Raw genomic sequence first — 11,461 nt, 5'->3', positions numbered from 1 at the left:
TGGCAAATATTAGTACATTCTTGCATTCTACCAATGCTGGTTTTCGTGGGCTACCCGATACATGAAAGATAGGTGGAAAGGCATAACCGCTTTTTTTGCCTAAATGGGTAATGTAAACACTTTTAAAATTGTATTTAACCTTTATTTAACTACGCAAGTCAGTTAAGAAAAAAATATAATTTTACAATGACGGTCAACCCAGACCAAACCCTCCCCTAACCAGAACGACGCTGGGCCAATTGTGCGCCGTCCTATGGGACTCCCCGATCATGGCCGGTTGTGATACAGCCGGGATCGAACCAAGGTCTCTTTAGTGACGCCTCTAGCACAGAAATGCAGTGCCTTAGACAGCTGTGCAACTGTGTAACCGGCCGCGACCGGGTGGTCCGTGGGGCGATGCACAATTGGCCTAGCGTCGTCCGAGTTAGGGAGGATTTGGCCGGTAGGGATATCCTTGTCTCATCACGCACCAGCGACTCCTGTGGCGGGCTGGGCGCAGTGGGGGCTAACCAAGGTTGCCAGGTGCATGATGACACATTGGTGCAGCTGGCTTCCGGGTTGGATGCGCGCTGTGCTAAGAAGCAGTGCGGCTTGGTTGGGTTGGGTTGTGTATCGGAGGACGCATGACTTTCAACCTTCGTCTCTCCCGAGCCCGTATGGGAGTTGTAGCGATGAGACAAGATAGTAGCTACTGGATACCACGAAATTGGGGAGAAAAAGTGGTAAAAAAAAAATTAAAAACCAAAAAATTATCCGGGTAATTATCCACTCGTTAACAGTGCCATTAGATGTATCAATGCGCACCCACTGTCCGTCCCACAGCCCAGCCTGTCAATTTATGAACTTAATCCCCCCTGGAAAAAAATGTCTAGACAATATTTCCACATGCTAATAGATTGTTGGTTGTTTAGCAACAAAACTGTTTAGCAACAAAACTGAAGTGTACACAACTATGGGGTAGATGGGGTTGGCTTAGACTGTGGACAACATGTGAACTATAATTAGTCTCCAAATGTTTATTGAAAACATAAATACATTTGCAAAAAGAGCACATGTTGTCTCTCAAATACATCGTTACAGTTGTTAGTGAGCTGGCTAGCGAATTTGAGCCATAATAGCATAGACATGACATCAGTCAAAACACCTCAAAACAAGACATGGTATTAATAAGAAGCTACAACTGTCGAAACGAGCCACCTACGATTCCCCACAAGGCAGCTTCTTGTCATTGTTGCTAGCTATCTGACCAGAATCATAACAATGCACACCTTCCGGCCAAGTCGATGCTTGCACATAATTTTTGTAACATTTACAGCCAACCCATCTATAGAATAGCATTTGGTTTGCAACAGTTGGGGTTTGTCTAAAACAGGTGTAGGCAACTACAATGAACAAAAGTGCATTCGGAAAATATTCAGACCCCTTGACTTGTTCCTAATTTTATTACATTACAGCCTTATTCTAAAATGGATCAAATAAAGTAAAACAGAAATACCTTATTTACATAAGTATTCAGACCCTTTGCTATACTACTTGATTGTAGTCACCTGTGATAAATTCAATTGATTGGACATTATTTGGAAAGGCACACACCTGTCCCACAGTTGACAGTGCATGTCAGAGCAAAAACCAAGCCATTAGGTCAAAGGAATTGTCCATAGAGCCCTGAGACAGGATTGTGTCGAGGCACAGATCTGGGGAAATTTCTACAGTATTGAAGGTCCCCAAGAACACAGGGGCCTCCTTCATTCTTAAATGGAAGAAATTTGGAACCACCAAGACTCTTCCTAGAGCAGGCCGCCTGGCCAAACTGAGAAATCGGGGGAGAAGGAGGTGACCAAGAACCCGATGGTCATTCTGACAGAGCTCCAGAGTTCTGTGAGTGCCCTTGGGGACAGGCCAAATTTCTTCACCATCCTGAGGTTGAAGAGTCACTGTCATGCCTTCTTCACTATGGTGTCCTTGTGATTAGACCATTTCAGCTTCTCTGAGATGTGTACCCCAAGGAATTTTAAGTTATTGACCATCTCAATGGCTCATGCTGGTTTTCTATCTTGAAATGTTGTGCGTCCATTGAACATAATATCTACATTTGGAATCAGATGTGTCCGTGTGTGTGTGTGGTGATGACAAAGTGTATAGTATTGGGCTTCAACATCAAGTTCAGACAGCACAACACTATAGTGGGCAGATCTTAGTGAATCAGCATAAGTTACTAGTGGGTGAGGCATATCCAGCCAATCGCTCAGACGAGCTCCAGGTAGCCGTTTTTGCGGTCCGGATTAGTGTTCCACTTCTCGAAAGCGGCAGCTCTAGCCTTTAGCTCAGTACAGATGTTGCCTGTAATCCATGGGATCCATGGGATATGTATGTAAGGTCACTGTGGGGAAGACATCATCAATGCACTTATTAATGAAGTAAGTGACTGATGTGGTAAACTCCTTGATGCCATCGGATGAATAATGGAACATATTCCAGTCTGTGCTAGCGAAACAGTCCTGTAGCTTAGCAACTGCTTCAACATATCACTTTTGTGTTGAGCGCGTCAATGGTACTTCCTGTTTGAGATTTTGCTTGTAAGCAAAACACCAGTCTCAACGTCAACAGTGAAGAGGCGACTCCGGGATTCTGGCCTTCTAGGCAGAGTTGCAAAGAAAAAGCCTTATCTCATACTGGCCAATAAAAATAAAATATTAAGATCGGCAAAAAAACATAGACACTAGACAGAGGAACTCTGCCTAGAAGGCCAGCATCCCGGAATCGCCTCTTCACTGTTGACGTTGAGACTGGTGTTTTGCGGTTATTATTTGGACTTGTGAGGCGTCTGTTTATCAAACTAGACTTGTCAAATGTACTTGTCCTCTTGCTCAGTTGTGCACTGGGGCCTCCCACTCGTCTTCCTATTCTGGTTAGAGCCAGTTTGCGCTGTTCTGTGAAGGGAGTAGTACACAGCGTAGTACGAGATCTTCAGTTTCTTGACAATTTCTCGCATGGAAAGCCTCCATTTCTCAGAACAAGAATAGACTGACGAGTTTCATTTTGAGCCTGTAATCGAACCCACAGATGCTAACGCTCCAGATACTCAACTAGTTTAAAGAAGGCCAGTTTTATTGCTTCTTTAATAGGCACAACAGTTTTCAGCTGTACTAACATAATTGCAAAAGGGTTTTCCAATGATCAATTAGCCTTTTAACATTATAAACTTGGATTAGTGTAAGGGGTGTGTCCTGTTGGCAGAGAAGTCAGGCGCAGGAGAGCAAAAACTGTGTTACAACTGCGCAGTTTAATAATAAAAACTTCTGCGGAAGTTGTGACAGTACCCCCCCTTGATGCGGCTCCAGCAGCGCACCGACACCGGCCTCGGGGACGACCAGGAGGGCGAAGCGTGGGCCGATCCGGACGAAGACGGTGGAACTCCTGCAGCATTGAAGGGTCCAACACGTCCTTGACCGGAACCCAGCACCTTTCCTCTGGACTGTACCCCTCACACTCCACAAGATACTGAAGGCCCCTCGCCCTTCTTTCAAAAACAAGGATATTTCTAAGTGACCCCAATCTTTTGAACGGTAGTGTATATATAGTAAAATTGGTCAGGAGCCTGTAAAACAGCTTCTATACATTGCAAAGCCATTCTCAAAATGCAGCTACTTTGCTGTTATTCTGGCTGCACTGTTTGATGTGACTGTGTTAGACATAGTTGGCTAGCTAGCAAGCAAGGGATAAGAACATTGCCAGCCAGCATGGCAACGGAATATTTAGAACAAACTTCTAGGTTGTGTCCTTAGATATAGAACAAAAAGACTTCACGATTGGGTCGCATCTCTGGCAACCTTACCAATAGAATGAACGATCAGCTGGCTTGGGTAGCAACCCTAGATTGTGTTGGGACATTATTTTGTGGAAGGGTGAAATAACATTTTAATAAAAATATGTCAATCATTATTTGAATACGTTGGTAACCCGTTGTACAAAAGTAACACTACCCCCCCCCCCCCCCCATTTGAATTGATGAAATAGGTTGGTCAAAGGTTGACATGCAGAGCCACCAGTTTCCATTAACGTGTCCAGGGATTTATTTTGTACGTGTATAGAAAGTTTGCATAGAAAATGCAGTGCGTCTCCATTGAAATGATAATGCCCTCGAATCCAGTGTTTGGAGGATATATTGGCACGGTTTTCTGGCCCTTGACTAACTAACAGCTGTGCCAATATATCCTCCGAACACTGGCTTCTTGGGCCTAATCACTAAAATGAAAACACACCGCAGTAGGATATTGTCGCATCTATTTTCAATGCGAACTTTCGAAAAGTTTACAAAATATATCAATGGAGAAGTTAATAGAAACATAGCTAGTGTCACATGGTAATGGTGGCTCTGCATGTCAACCTTTGACCAAGCAATTTCATAAATTCAAACCGGTTACCAACATATTCAAATAGGGGGGTGTTACCATATGATTGTGATATAACCAATTAGATCCCAGCAACTACATTTCTGATTAGTCAGGAGACAATACAAAAACAAATGAAAATAATTTAATTAATTTTTTATTTTATTTTAAGCCAGCCTGACTGGGTGGTCAATGTTCAGATAAAATAAAATGTGTAGTTTTATTGGTCACATACACATATTTAGCAGATGTTATTGCTGGTGTAAAGAAATGCTTGTGGAGCCATAAGTAGAGCTGTCTGTCGGTGCCATCTTGATCAATCTAGCAGGCACCCTGCCCAGCCGGGTACTGCCGTGGCTTCGCCTCTAAGTTTGTGTCATAAACATTTCAATTTTCTGCTAGTTTCGCGCTAGGGTGGGGCTATTGTGAAACACTTCAGTTAGCAATTTCAGCTTGTAAAAACTGTCCCTCTGGCATCTTCCACCCCTTGCACCAGGTTCAGCAATTTACCTGTCTAATACACAGTTCAGACGCCGAATTTATGGCGAGTTGAACTGAATAGAAATTGATAGCGGGCTGGCATGGTTAAGATTTAAGAGCTTTGCTTGACGTCTTCATCGTAGGGTCGAATTCAGGCGTGACAGCGACCTCTCACAGAAGTCCTCCACCTACATAACCGAGGCCATGATTGTGCTTCTGTTATGGGTGTGGTAGAGAAGCAACCTTTATTTGCATGCAATTAACATACTGTATATTAACATACAGTGCCTTCAAAAAGTATTCACACCCCTTGACTATTCCACATTTCGTTGTGTTACAGCCTGAATTTAAAATGGATTACATTTAGATTTTTGGATCACTGGCCTACACACAATAACCCATAATGTCAAAGTTGAATGATGTTTTTCGACATTTTTGTAAATCAATTTAAAATGAAAAGCTGAAATGTCTTGAGTCAATAGCTATTCAACTCTTGCATTTTGTTATGGCAAGGCTAAATAAGCTCAGGAGTAAACATTTGCTTAACAAGACACATAATACGTTGCATGGATTCACTCTGTGTGCAATAATAGTATTTAACATGATTTTTGAATGACTACCTCATCTCTGTACCCCACATATACAATTATATGTAAGGTCCCTCAGTCCAGCAGTACATTTCAAACACAGATTCAACCACAAAGACCAGGCATATTTTCCAATGCCTCGCAAAGAAGGTCAAATATTCCTATATGGGTAAGAATAAAAAAAGCAGACAATGAATATCCCTTTGAGCATGGTGATGTTATTCATTAGACAAACAAAGAGGTGTATTGGGTTCGCAATAAAAATATGTTGCATAAAGCTCACCTCAATTTTTTTTTTTTTGACTGCATCAAATTGTACCTACACACTGAAGAAGGCTGTAAAGCCTATGTACACAGACTTTTAGGCTTTACAGCCTTCTTCAGTGTGTAGGTACAATTTTCTTTAATTCAAAAACAGCATTTGTAAACCTGTCATGGTTCCACCTGTCACCAGAGGGCGGCAGAGACTGTCCTAGAGACATTAATGAAAGTCAGGTGTGTCCTATTTACTAATTATGATTTCCCTATAAAAATAAGTGTTTTCTGTTGTTCTTTGCTGAATATTAATCATTACCTTTAAGCATATGAATTCCCTTATCGATCCACCCTTAATGACTAAATAATACACACTGATACATCCACCGTCATATGGAATCAAAAATGTTACACAAAATCAAACAAAACGAATACATGTATTTACATCAGATTCTTATCATCGACTGCTCTAGGCCTATATCTAATTATAACTCTTCTTTTTAGGATTTTTATTATAATCTTCATTAAAGGAACAGTCTGTCTAAACATTGAAGATAGTCTCATCTAACATTGGCTCCTCGTGGTTAAAAGAAACGGAGCCATTCCCTAGGCCTGGACGCCTGTATTTGTCATCCCACTGGTCGGAGCTCGGAATCGGTCCATATCTCACCATCTGTTGCGTCATCGATCTCTCTAGAGTTCTGGTGATTAAACCTCTCACACATGGGACCAAACAGCATCCACACAACACCAACACACTCATACAGGTGAAAGCAGCCCACAATACAGTACTTACGATATCTTTCCATTTCCCAAACATGCTAATCGAACCACCCTGTCAGGGAAGTATCCACCCCAGAGTTCTCTGCTAACTCATGAGCTAATGTGGTCAAACTTGCCAGGGCCTTGGTCACTGATCCGTCTGGAGCTGTGTTATTAAAAAATAAACGTACAGCAATGAACCCCAATCATTCTACATACCCCGCTCTTTTCTGCCAATAACATATCGAGAGTCAGTCTATTTTACCAGGTCATGAGGGAGGTGGCGGATAATTGTTCAGAGAAGTTAAGAATTTTCTCCTGTACTTCCAAACCTAAGTCAGTCACATTAACGATTAACTTTCAGCCATTAAAATCTCGGTGCCATTCTTGTATCTATAACACTGGTACTCATCAGGAGTTAAAGTGAACCGAGGTGGGTTGGCCGAGTACTTCAATCTGGCCAACCCAATCCCTGTAAAGTTATTTGCTTTCCTAGGGAATTGTTTAATGTTTACCTTCTTGATCTTCTTTGACTCCTTATTCTGTAAGTCACTCATCAGTGTATTATATAGTTTATCTTTTACTTCTTATCAATGACAACGGCGTCATATAATTAGTACCAGAAGGTGGTGGATCTGGATGTATCAGAAAGGTTACCAAGACTATGATGCAGCTCAGAGTTCCTAGTCTTCCCAAAAACCGCCAACCCTATCCTGCCCTTAGTCGATCTGCTAGGTACCACCCCTTACTCACGCCTCTAGGAGCACACACAGTGATGAAAGGTCGGGATAAGGAATCTTCGTTAAGGAGGTGACCCCTGGACCCTGTTGGTACTCGGTTCTTCTCCTAACTCTGTGTGTGAGCAGCAGTGCTTGTATGTGTACATACCCTTTTGCAGTGGGTAACGTGGACCCAAGTGACTCTCTCAGCTATTCTAATGGCAAAGCTGGTGGTTTAACAGAACCTGGTATGGGCCTTCCCAACGGGGCTGCTTCCAGTCTTTTCTCCTCAGGGACTGGATCCACACCCAGTCTCCTGGTTGGATTGAGTGAATCACCTTCTCCTGTAATTCACCTGTTGGACACAAAATCTTGGACATACGGGTTTGGTTAACAAACAGTCTTCTCATGTGTTCTGCTAGTATATCTTCAACTTCTATGTCTACCTGTCCTGTTCTGGTCCCTAACTCTGGCATTATATTTGTTCTACCTGATTAGCTAAAATGTCATCCATTATTTAAAGAAATAGATCCTAGTAAACCAACTCTAGGGATAATGTCTTGACCTAATATTTTAGCTACCATAATCGTGTCCGCCAAGTAAGTTCGGAACGCTTCTACCCATTTGCTATACTTATCTATTATTGTTAAACACCCCTTCTTCCCTTCACTTCGGGAATAGTTCAATGAAGTCCATTTCCAAATGTTGGAATGGATATTCTACAATTGTAATTTTTTAAAGTAGTTATCTTCTAGGCCACTAAGTCTTTCCTAACCTGCAGTGTTTCCTAACCTGCTCTACCACATGGTGTTTCCTAACCTGCTCTACCACCTGGTGTTTCCTAACCTGCTCTACAATCCTTTCTTCCTGTTGGCACATGGCTCTGCCCATGTGTCAATACTGCTGCATATCTAAACAATGACTTAGGTAAGATTAGTAAATTTGCCTTATGTCTGACATTATCTTGTAGGATCGCCTCTTTCATTTTCCACATGTCCAATTCTCCCTGGGGCGTTCGTTCTTGGCTATCCTGTAACAATTCTCTGTCAAGTGTCTTATCTACTTTTAAGATTTATCTGTGCTGCTTTGTATGGTTTTAAATGCATATGTGTTGTCTGTGTAAATGGTAACCTTTTTCTCCTTTCTTATTTCGCAGGCTCTAGTCAATGCTACTATTTCGGCCCGTTGTGCAGAATAATTTCTAGGTAATGGTTCAGTGTCTAACACCTTCATTCCTGAAACCAACTAAGTTTTCTCTTTTAGTTAGGGTAACAACTACTTTCAACAAAATCATCATATCTCTTCCTAGCGAATTTACTAAACATACACTTAAAATAAAAACTGAAATACCTGCCTGCCCTGCTAACTTGTCATATTTTTAAAACAAATGGAGCAGAAAGTCTTTCCACAAATTAATATCCTAAAGCTAAGTGAACCAAATTCTCTTCCCCTTTTATTCTTATTCTGTCTTTTCTGTCTGTCACAATATTATTTATGTCCCCCATTTCTTGGGAGAGCCTTACACTCTGCCATCTAATCCTGTTTATAATTGAACTATGCTGGTCTCCACTCAGTAATTGTTATCTACCCATTCTGTGTCCCTTCTATCTTCTCTCCTCATGCTACTCCCAAACCATCAAGGTCTTAGCAGTGCAACCTGTATCCCAGGTTCCCAGAACATTCCTTTATCAAAATAATTCACTTGTTTAATTAAAACTCAGAAAATAAAACTTCGAAAATTCCATATGTGTGTGTACCCCTTTAAGATATCGTGGTTATAGAAAAAATGGAAAACTCCTCAAACCCAAAGGAATTGGAACATACCAATCCAAACATAGTATTTTTTTTTAATATATAAACTACTAGTAATACACTATTATTTGCGTGTGGGTATTTGCAACCCCTAGGTTAAAAACAACAAACATTTCCAGGTTTCTTAAATTTGGTAGAAATATGCCTCTATCTTACAGCCCCAGAAAACATTCCAAAGAGAGACAATGAAGCACTCCTTTTCCCAGAAAAAAAAACACAACCACTTGGTCAGCATTTCATTATACTACACCAATTCAGAAACCCAAACATTGACTACAAACAAAACCTAATAATAATAATAATTGCATTGTACTCCCTCCAATCATTAGTTTTAAACTTCCTCAATGGTAATTGGTACTTAATTGAACATTCACTACCCTTGGATACAATACTGTACTTCAAATCTATGAAGTTCCCCTAATTTACATATTACTTGACTAATTTGGCCCAAGCTTGCTTTACAACATTAAAACCCATTGTCTGTCTTCAAACAGGCTCTCAAAGTGCTTGATAGGGATCCCCTGCCATTAGACACACACAACTGTGATTAATGTGCACTGTCCCTGTAAAATAAAATTAACTCATAATCAGAAACTATCACAAAACTTTTACGATTAAACTATTCAGACCTGAATCCCTTACAGCCAAATATAGCCCAGCGAGCACAACTAACTCACCTATTCTTACCAGTAGGCGAAAATATAACCCCTACTCAAACAACGTTCTGCCTTACCTCTATCGTAAAACCAAACTTTTCAACTTTCTCTTCTCTTTCGGCTTCACACTTACGAAATGTCCAAGACTTAAAAGTAACATGTAAATCGCCAAATTTATAACATACTTCAGTCAACCCTTTAGAATAAAAACATTTCGGTGGACACAACTCTATCGCCATTACCTATCTGCATTAGATTTAGGTAACTGTCTCTTCTGTGATTCAGTTATTTAAATACGACTCCTATTCTCAATACACCCTTTCTCTACACTTGCCTTATTACCTTCTTTTTTCCGGGCTTCAGACAGCCAGGTATCTAACCCTCAACCCGCTGTTTCCCTTGTCTATCTACACATGTCCTATGTATCTACTTTATCATTAATTCAAATTGTTCTACATCTAGACGTCTCTCAAAGTTGTACTTCTTTCTCCATTTTGGGCATTAGATGTACCTCTCATCCCCGGTTAATTATTGTACCTCCTTTGAGGATTTACCACCCATGTTATTCAATTACCTTTCCTTCTTATTCTGCTTCTTCTCACAATCTATGTGTATGTGCTTTTTACCTTCTATGTGTGTGTGCTTTCTACCGTTATTATCCTTAACCTATGTTGATAAATACCTCCCGTTAATCTTTCCTAGAATTTTAGAATCATTATTTGTATGAATCCTGATATATTATTTTTATCTCACACGTATACAACCATAAGTTCTACTTATTCTTTGTTGTTCCTTGTGACTTTTCACTGATTAATATATATTTCTCACATGCAAATAATTATCTTCTTATTCTATGTGTGTGCTTTTAAAACTCTGATCTCTTCTCACAATCTATGTGTCTCACAATTGATCTGTATGTATGTCCCTCCTATGTGTGTGCTTTTTCCTTTCTTGAAACTTTATCTATAGAGCTGTCTTTCGATCGACATTAGGTCTCAGACGTATACAACTTATAAGCTATATCCCAGGGTTTGTAAAGTCCTAGTTAACAGCCTATTTTTTTTGTTGTTCCTTGTGATTTTGACACGTTAATATCTCCTACCTCACCTCACCTCAATCAGACCTAGATGGGCGCCTCCTAAAGATCTGACCATCCCCTCCTAAGTGTATTTAGACAGGCAACCTATATTAATATAATTATGCCTCCTCTCTCATAATTATATTATTATATTTTGCCTTTCAACCAATTTTACGTTTAAGGTCTCAACATTTAGATTATATATAGTTTATATTGGTAGTGGCCACAGATATCTTGGAATCATTCCGGACCCCCCTCCTCCTATTTGAATTTATACCCCGATTCCTATCTTCCATTTGCACAGAATACTTGGTTCCCTTTAAAACAATTTTCTCCACACAAAATTCTGAAGACAGGTCACCAGATATAAACTCCTCCGGATATTTTAGCGTCTAACACCCAGAATACATTAAAATGCTTTACTCATCTTTGGTTAAATTCCTGCATTCCCTTAAAATCCTTTACCTCATTTAATGCAATCAAACAGATATTATCCAATATATATTCGTGAATAAAAAGCACTGACCTTATTTTTTGCAGCTGAGGTTTCAATGTTGGTTGGATTTCGTCACCGCTTTCTGTCGCGTACCAGTTTGCCACCGGCCTGAAATGGAACCTCAATTTCCAGAGGTCAGGTCTTTAACTTACAGATCTTAGATCCATCCGTGCAGCCAACTGACATTTACTCCTGAGGTGCTGACTTGCTGCACCCTCGACAACT

Source organism: Oncorhynchus clarkii, chromosome 12 (assembly GCF_045791955.1).
Source record: "Oncorhynchus clarkii lewisi isolate Uvic-CL-2024 chromosome 12, UVic_Ocla_1.0, whole genome shotgun sequence".
Taxonomy (NCBI): Eukaryota; Metazoa; Chordata; class Actinopteri; order Salmoniformes; family Salmonidae; genus Oncorhynchus; species Oncorhynchus clarkii.
Note: the sequence above shows the minus strand (reverse complement) of the source record.